Raw genomic sequence first — 10,104 nt, 5'->3', positions numbered from 1 at the left:
ACTATTTGAATTTGAACTAAACCTTCAAATAAAACATGGAGCCAATACTCCGCGTTTTACCGTAATCCGTGCAAGGGATGCAATTGTATTACAAAGAATGAATTCAATTTCTTCGTGACCACTCTTTTTGGCAACCATTTTCACCTAATCTACGGTGAACCATAATTTTAATCCATTAACCTTTGCACACATTTTTTCATCCTTATGACTAGCAATACGATGGGTGCCTTTTATTTGGCAGAATTTGGCAACCCTGGTGTTGCAATCTGGCAACTGACAGCTGTATCGCAAAGTTTGACATTTTTTGGCTTTTACGTACTCAGAAAGATTTGAAATACCAACCCTATTTGTGTTGTTTACAGTAACTTAAAAGATTCATCTCGGTAAAAAAATAGAATTAAATCGTGAACATTTTCGTGCGATTCTGTTTTACAACTTTCGACGTGCATTAACTCAGCAACATTGCATGGATGAACTTAATTCATTTTTGGCGATGAAGCTCCATCAAACCATTCCGAAAGCCATTGATCCGAAAAACCATTGATGCTGTGCGCGAACTGATATTGCAAGATCAACATGTGACCTATCGTGAGATTGAGACAATCTTAGGCATTAGTGTGACCAGCATACATTCAATATTGCATAAACATTTGACTTTCAAAGAAATTTGTTCGCGTTGGAGCCCACACAATTTGTCAATCGCTCAAACAAAGGCTCGTGTCGATTGGTCGAAGGAAATGCTCAAAAAATACGATCGCGGGGCTTCGAAACACGTCTATGACATCGTGACAGGTGATGAATCATGGATTAACGCGTATGAGCCCGAAAGTAAACAGCAGTCGAGTGTATGGGTGTTTCAAGATGAGCCAAATTTAACAAAAGTTGTTCGCGCACGAAGCACTTCCAAGCAAATGGTCGCCTGTTTTTTCGGAAAAACTGGACATGTCGCAACCGTACCACTAGAACAACGCAGAACAGTAAATTCTGAGTGGTACACAACCATTTGTTTGCCAGTTGTCTTCCAAGAAATTAGGAAAACCAATCGCCAAAGACGGATCACTCTTCACCAGGACATTGCGAGCTCTCACACATCGGCTCAAACAACTGCATTTTTGAGCACCCAAAACATTGAATTAATGGGTCATCCGCCGTATAGACACCGAATGACTTCTTTTTATTCCCGTACTTACAAAAAAAACTGAGAGGCCAACGTTTTTCGACACCTGAAGAAGCGGTTGCGGCATTCAGAATGCATGTTTTGGAGGTACCTCATTCAGAGTGGCAAAAGTGCTTCGACAATTGGTTCAAACGCATGCAAAAGTGTATAGATCTTCATGAATATAAAAGGCACCCCTCGTACAAAGCAATATCAATTGAGAGCTCATATTCACATTTGAATAAACGCATCGCATGAAAATTCATGCTTTAATTTCAATTTTTACAATCTTACCATCGGTACTAGAGTACAAAAGTTTGAGGATACACTAGATGACTAAATTCAGTTCCATTTAATCCAGTGTTTGTTGAGTTTATAATAAACAAATTACACGCTAGAATAAAGTTAATATGGTTAAAAGAAAAAAATTACACTATGAATACATAGAATATTAATAGAAAATTCAATATTCCACTTTTTTGGGGTTTTATATAGTCAGTAAGAGCCCTCTGTAATGGAGCTTGGCCGCAAAGATTAGCTTTAGCCTAAGTACAATTAAGGGGCGATAGAGGCACAAGAATCTGTTAGATGCACTGAAACCGGATGCTTAAGAAATTCAGGAATAAAAAAATAATAATTCAATGAAGCAATCAGTCTAGTCGTAAATAAGCAGCAGGGAGAATTTAAATTTATTTCCTCACATCCCACTATATAGGACGGAAGTGGGCTTGAAATGAGTTACAAAAGTAAGAAGATAATGAAAAATGTAACGACAGTAGTAACAGCTGATGAGCATAATGTGACCAGAATAACATATATATTTACTCAGCATAACGTGATACTTTGAGGTGGGATTCTTCTCTAAGCAATCGCTAATATGATTCCATAAGTAGTGTGTCTTCCATCTCCCATGGTGAAGTCTTCTAGTGGAACATACCATAAAATCTTTATTCATGCTAGTGTTGATCCTGACATCTCTTTTCGGTGTTAAACTTCGCAACCAAGCTAACCGAATTTTACTGAGTACAGGTATATCTCATTTCTAACTTGTCGTTATGTTATGAACAGAAGAGTATTTGAAACATTTGATCCATAGCGAAAACTATGAATGCGGAGAATCAAATTAATCAACCAAAGTATTAACTCCATTATCAGACAGAAGATTAAACACTCAATTTTTAAAATTGTCACTAAAGTTTCAGGAACCTTATGGGCATGAGTATTATCACATTTTTCCTATCACATTTTTCTTTTATCACATTTTTCTAAGCCCTTCGATTCGCCAAGCGTTAGCAAGTGGCGAATAGATGAAGCAGTTGGTAAAAAATATATTGTGCAGGTTGGTAGCGATGTAAAGGAGCTGCCAAAGTTTTCATTTATTTGGAAGCACGTGATGAGTATTAGTAAGTCCACGCTTATACAGCGAAACATTTGTTGCATCAACTCGTTACTTGTGATGATCGTGCTCTGTCAAACCCCTTTGTGCTCTCGTTCTTCTCAATTCTGCTGTTGGCTGTAGACTAAAAACTAACATTTGTAAGATGGGCTGTGTCCTGTAATAATACCGGACATCAACCAAACGTCTTTCCTTCCAAGTTTTAGTAGAAAGTTTGACAGCTCTAAACCGGACCATCGCTCTTTATGTAGATTGCATACATAATCGCTGATCCAATTCATGATTCCTGCAGAACTGATTCAGATTATTGGTTCTGGCGCTTGTGGGGGAACCGCTAATCCATGGTTGGCCAATTCATCGGCAATTTCGTTTCCTTGAACACCGGAGTGCCCTGGAACCCATATAAGTACAAGCCTGTTTTGTCTTGCGACAGAATTAAGCTTCTTCTTACATTCTTGAACAATCTTTGAGGTTTGCTTCGCGTTCTCCAGGGCCTTCAGTGAAGCCTGACTATCACTGAAAACTCCAATATGTTCCTCGCTCCATCTCCTCTCGATTATCCATTCGGCTACTTTCAGGATAACAAAAACATCAAATTTCCTTTCAAATGAAACTGTGGGCATTAGGTCGTCTTTAGGTGACAAAAACAGTGGATACTGCTCAGATAGCAACTTAAAGATTTCTCTGTGTCCCGAAGTTCCGTCTTCGTGCCAGAAACCATATTTATGGAGTCTACACATTGCTTTTATTGCTTCTTGTTGTATCTTAAGATCCATATTACTTATAAAATTCATTGTGAATGATGTAGGGAGGGTAAGGGAATACACATACAGTTGATAAGACCATTCCGTTTCCACTGATAGATGATGGAATTTTCCGAGCAAGTTAAAGGTTACTTCTTACCTAGAAAATATTACTCTCAAAGTGGCACTGACGGCGAAATATTCTCACGTATGGTCCGACTAAGCTCATACACATATTCATAACAATATTTGCTGATGCCGCCTAAATGGCACTCGGATCGAGTACTTGGAAACATCGTATTGCCAGTTTGGCCAGTTTTATTTCTTACATGGATTAGCATACATTGATATAATTGACCCGCTGGGTTGGTGCTCGCATCGAGATATTTTAAAAAATATGTAGTATTTATAGTTCTTTTAGCTCAGAGCAGTACTGAGTGACACTTATTTGGTGGTAACAAGCACTGGGGCGAAGCCTTGGCGGAAATATGTGTTAGTTATCGGTTAGTAGGTATACAAAATTTTAATACGCCTATACAAAGGAACTCTTTCCTTCATATCGACTCAATGGCGTCATAAGGGGGTAGTATGGTATTTTTTTTTGTTTTTCATTTTTTTTTTTTTTTTTTTTTTAAATTATTCTATAACATCATAAGATTATTGTGTGAAAGTTTGAAGTGCATTAGAGTAAAATTGACAAAGACACAAAGGATTAAGTATCTACCTCTCCAACCGGATTTCACGCTTCACAAATCTTTAAACGCGTTTTTCTCACACTTGCCTTTTTTACGGTCGGTGTCCACTGTAGATTCATATCTACTGCACCGATTCTTTTCAAATTTGGTTTTTTTGTTTCTTTACTTTATTCACGAGGTAATGACGTCGAGTTTTTTTTTTTTTTTTTAATTTTGTCATATTTTAAAACAACAAAGTTTTCAAGTTTTTTTATGAAAAATCGGCGCTTTAAAAAATTAAAAAAAAAAAAAAAAAAAAAAAAAAATTCGACGTTGTTACCTGCGAAACTTTATTAGCTGATGAAATCAATTTGGTTTTTTGATTTTAGTTGATCCAGTAATGAGTTCTGAGGGACACCGCAATAAAACTTTTTTATGAAACGTCCGCGAAGATTCGCTGCCACCAACTCATTTCTTCATAAAAATCAATGAAAATTTCACACAATATTCTTTAAATATGACTTTATAATGAAGTAATTTTAAAATTTTGAATAAATCAACTGTGTCGACAAAAAAAAATTTCGAAAAATATGCTTGTTTTACACCGAATTAACCATACTACCCCCATAAGTCACAAGAATAGAAATTGTGCAATAAAAGGAAATGATAGAATTTGCAAAAGTGGACAAAAAGTTTACGAAATTTTTATATTTTCGCAGGTTTATTCCATTTATTCAGAACAAAGTGATAATATCTGACATTTACAATGCGGTAGCTGCGCTGTTTCTATTTTAGTAGAATCGGCGCAAACCTTTGTTCAACAATAAAAACAAAATTCAACCGTAGCAACTCACCCCGAGTAAAGCTAGTTATGATATGCACTTTTTTGTATCTTTTTCCCATAACTCTCTCTGTCTTATATCTGTTTTTCAAAAGAAGACATCACGGTAATAATATAATTTTCAATAATTAGCGGCTGATAATAATGTATATTATTATAATTTAAAAAAAACTTGATTTAGAAAAATCAAACATTGCGCCGGCGATATCTGCAGTGGCTGACAGCAAAAGTGGAAAAAGAAGCTGGGAAACAAGTCTCACGAACACCAAAACATGAATGGTTAAATTAAAGGCGCTGCTTCTTATTCCAACTAAATTATTATAGACTTTGACTAATTTCCGTTAATCTGGCAATGCAATCAACACGAACAACAACGCTTTAATTTCGAAATCTCTGTGGCAGTTAATTGATTTGTCATTTGGTGAAGCATATTAAGATATGGACATCTACCAAAGCAACACATACACATGCAGAAACTCTATTGATGAAGGTTCACAGTTTATGCCACAGCTTAGCACCAATTTGAGGTCAACTGTTCCAAAATAAACAAACAAAAAAAAAAGAACTAAAGCGAAACAGCAGGTATCTACGCATACAAAAGTTAATGCTTCAGATGTTGTTGTTGTTTCTGTTATTTAGTCAGATTTTGGTTTTTATGAATGAATAATATGTGTATAATGGGTATATAATTTTGTATTCCGCTTTTGGTTTATTCTGCTGCGTTTAATACTCCACGCTGGACACCACAACGCACCAACTCTTATGAGCTTATTACCGTAACGAAGCTACTGGCGAGTGAGTCTAGCGCCTTTCTCACACAACACAGGGGCTATGAAGCCTCTTCAATCGGGCATACAAACAAATTAACTGCTTAATCATAATATTTTAGATTAAAAGTTAATTTTTTAACTGCGCACTACTTGGGAAGCGTCCATTTATCAGGGCGAGCAGCACCAGAAGCACAATAACAGCAACTACACTGAACTACTTTGAAGAGAAGCAGAAAATATTTTGGTTAAATTATATTTTTTTTTTTTTGCTTTTTTGTGGGTTAGCATGACAGGGCAGTCACGGTGCGGGGGGATAGCGAGAAAAGGGAAGTTCACGATTTGTGTGTATGTGTGAACATGCATACATACTCATATTTATGAAATCTAACATAATTATAGTTATCTTCGCTCGGGTTGCCATGCCTTTCGTGTGTGTATGTAAATCTTTCATTTATTACTTTTGCGTGCATTTTTAAATACCGAATAAATCGAATATTCAAAAATGTATAAAAAAGAAAACAAGACGTCCAACTTAATACATTATTCAAATCGACAATTAGCTCACTGAGTGATGGTGCAAATTAATTATGGCCTTTCAGTAGATATTATTATCATTTTCGACAGTTGCGATATATATTTTTTCTTTAGTTTTCGTTTTTATTTTTTGGTGATAGTTCATGAATTGCAAATTCATTGAAATAAAAATCCCAATGAAGCAAAGCAAAGTTCGAAAAAATCATGCATCGAGACTTCTGCGCGGCTCTAAAATTTTAATTAAAACTTTAATGGAGTTTCCACCTTGTCGAATATTTTCTGCAAATAAGCTAAGTGAGTTATGTGCCTTCTACTGCTAAGTAAGAAAATATTTCTTGCTTTCACTAACAAATAAGTGAAAATTTTTCCCGAAAATTCATTTCGTTGCTTGAAGGATGTACATGCCAATTATTAATTTCATATGGCTATCAAAGTGCCTGCTTTTCTCCATGATATCAACTGATTTGATTTTCAGATTGAAATTTTAAAAGGGATTTTATGGATTCTTCTTAAGTGCAACTCAAAAAGACTCTTCAAGAAAAAAAATGTTATTAAAAATAAAAAAACTTATATCGGAAAAATCTACATATTTCTCTCTCCGCCTCTGATGCATCAATTGTACCTCTTGGTTGAACTTGGCGTATTCCCATGAATGTAACGTCAGAAAGAGTGACCATCAGTAGCCAATTGTACGTTTTTTTTCGTTTTATTTGCAGTGTGAAATCCTTCAGAATTTTTTCGCATTATTTTGCTCATTCGTTTAAATGTTGAAAAACACGGCATGCTTATCTAAGTAAGTAAGTAATATTATTTAGTTTTAGTAGTCAGTGTGAAATAATATTGTATAAAATAATAATATATATAAATACATATTTCAATCTAATGCTCCATTTTTTAATAAACAAAAACGAAGGGCTTGTGGTCACTTCTGCGTGCTCTAATTTTTTTTTATTTTTTTGTTGTAGGATGAGATATTTTTTACAAGTTTAAGTTTGTATTAATTAAGTGTTTCCTTAGAGGGTTTTTTACAGATCTCGCGTGACAACTGTCAAACTAAATAATATACATAATTTTTTCAGTATTTATAGACATTTCGTCATGGAAAGACTTACGCCTCAGCAATGTTTACAAATCATAAAATTGTATTACGAAATTCGACGCTCTGTGAAAAGTGTTCATCGCGCGCTCAGGAAAACTTAACTTGTTCAGAGATGAGACCAATTTTTCCAACAAGTCAGCGCAACTTTGCATACAGCCCGTGAAACAATGGATTTACCGTGTCATCGTTTATCTCTCGCCTCGGACCAGTGGATTGGTCACCAAGATCGTGTTATGTCACACCTTTTGACTTTTATTTGTGGCGGTATGTGAAGTCTAAATATTTTGTGGATAAACCAGCTTCGTTTGAAGCATTGGAAGCCAACGAGATACCGATCGTAGTCCTCCAGCAAGTCATTCGAAATTGGTGTTTACGGATGGCCAAATTACGATGCAGTTGTGGCCAACACTTGGAAGAGATTATCTTTAATAAATAAATGTCATGAATGGTTCCAAACAAAAATAATAAAGATTGTACAATCTGTCCAGTTTGAATTTTCGTTGTTTTATTTCAATTTAAAATGTGATACCTCTTAACTGATCACCCTTTATTACATTACACTTTAATTTTACAGAGAAGTAGTGTTTTTTGTTTTTGGTTTTCATTGAGAAAGTGAAATTTTGCGTAAGTTTTTATAAAATGGTAAGTTTTACTAGCCCTCGAAAATTATGAACGCCATATGACCGCCCAAATTAAGAGTTTAAGTATGCTTAAACAAAGCTATTTATTTCATACGCAAAATTTTTCTCTTCTGCTTTCACACGCTCACGACCAAAACTGCGCTACTTTCACACCTACATTAGTGTACTCCACGATGTACAGCCAATGAGGCTGCCGAATTCCCAATGACGGAGCAGTCGAAGGAAACTTTTAAACTGAACTTAACTCGGTCATTACTTTGTACTTTAGGTGCTTTACTCTGTTTTTGTTTTAACTCGAGCGCATGAGTCGACATTTTTTTGCGAAGTGACAAAAACTTCTTCTTCTTGATTTGAGAGAATTAAAAAAAAAAATAAATAATTGGCGCGTACACTTCAGTTAGGTGTTTGGCCGGGCTCCTCCTCCTATTTGTGGTGTGCGTTTTGATGTTGTTCCACAAATGGAGGGATCTACAGTTTCACGCCGACTCCGAACGGCAAATATTTTTATGAGGAGCTTTTTCATGGCAGATATATACTCGGAGGTTTGCCATTGCCTGCCTAGGGGCGACCCCTATTAGAAACATGTTTTTATTAATTTTGGTTTCAACGAGATTCGAACCAACCTTCTCTCTGTGAATTCCAAATGGTAATCACACACCAACCCATTCGGCTACGGCGGCCGCCAGACTTTTTGAGAGAATTTGGCAGATATTAATAAAATGCTAACCGGCGCTAGTTGAACACTCCAAATGAAGCCAAGTTCTCCTGCACCTGATCTTTCTAACGCACAGGAAAAATCTTTCCTCTACCACTGCTATCACATCCTAATATGTCGCGGGAAAACTCATTTAGCTCATTGCTCCCTACGCCTACGATACTCGTCAGCTCCAACGGGCAAAGGTTCAAAAATCTTCCTCATCGGATGTTGTTGTTGCTATACAATAGGATGGGCAGGATGAGAGCCTTATAAAGTCTTAGTTTTGTTCGTCGACAAAGGACTTTACTACTCAGTGGCCACACGTAGTCAAGAAAGGTTCTCCGGTGGATTCCAAGGCTGACATTATCGGTAAAAACACCTCTAGTTTTAAAAAAAATATTCAAATTTTAAAAATATGTATTTTTTAGAATATCTGCGAAATCGGAAAAGTAAAAAATTGTGTTTACTCTAACTAATAAATTTAATTATTAATAAACCAAATTTATAATTCTTTTATTAAAAATACATTTTTTACAATTTTTTTAAATAAATTCAAAACATTAATTGTTTTTAGTCATCATTTTTTTATTTCTTTTTTAATTTATAAAATAATGTATTTGTACAAGTGTAAATCTACAAATTCTAGATTTTCCCTAAAAATAGCATTTATTTCAAATTTTCAACCGAGGATATCTTGCAGAACTAAAAAAAAATCTAAAACTTCTTCACGTAGTTTGAAATCTTCTCAAGTACCGCAAAACTACAATTTAAGAAAAATATGTGTCACCTATTTTTTATGAAATTGCTCATAATTGCGTAAAAACGAAAAAATTAATTTCGTTAACACTCGCACACAGCTTGTTTTATTTCGTTTTAGCATCACCAAGCCCTTTGAAAGATTCTTTGCAAATATGAAATGATCGCATTTCTGAGATTGACTATGAACTTTAGCCCATTCAAAGTAATAAGCGAACGCCTATATATATGTATATATAATTGGCGCGTACACCCGTTTTGGGTGTTTCGCCGAGATCCTCCTCCTATTTGTGGTGTGCGTCTTGATGTTGTTCTACAAATGGAGGGACCTACAGTTTCAAGATGACACCGAACGGCAGATATTTTTATGAGGAGCTTTTTTTATGGCAGAAATACACTCGGAGGCTTGCCATTGCCTGCGGAGGGGCGACCGCTATTAGAAAAATGTTTTTATTAATTTTGCTTTCACCGAGATTCAAACCAACGTTCTCTCTGTGAATTCCGTATGGTAATCACGCACCAACCCATTCGGCTACGGCGGCCGCCAATCGCTGAACTATTTTATGCAAAAATGTTATGTTATTACCGCTCAAATGCATTGGTTGTTTAATAGTTGCTACGACTATCAGTTTACCTTTGCAAACCCCTTAATAATTGAATCCATGTCACTACAAGCCACGAAAAATGCTAGCACTCTTCAATATTAGTATCAGCTTCTGTGCAATAGATACAATAACAACCCATTGAGATAGTACAAAATGCATTTCCTGGGCTATGATAGAGCAAACCTGTCGTCC

This window comes from Anastrepha obliqua, chromosome 4 (genome assembly GCF_027943255.1).
Source record: "Anastrepha obliqua isolate idAnaObli1 chromosome 4, idAnaObli1_1.0, whole genome shotgun sequence".
In the NCBI taxonomy this organism is placed as follows: domain Eukaryota; kingdom Metazoa; phylum Arthropoda; class Insecta; order Diptera; family Tephritidae; genus Anastrepha; species Anastrepha obliqua.
Note: the sequence above shows the minus strand (reverse complement) of the source record.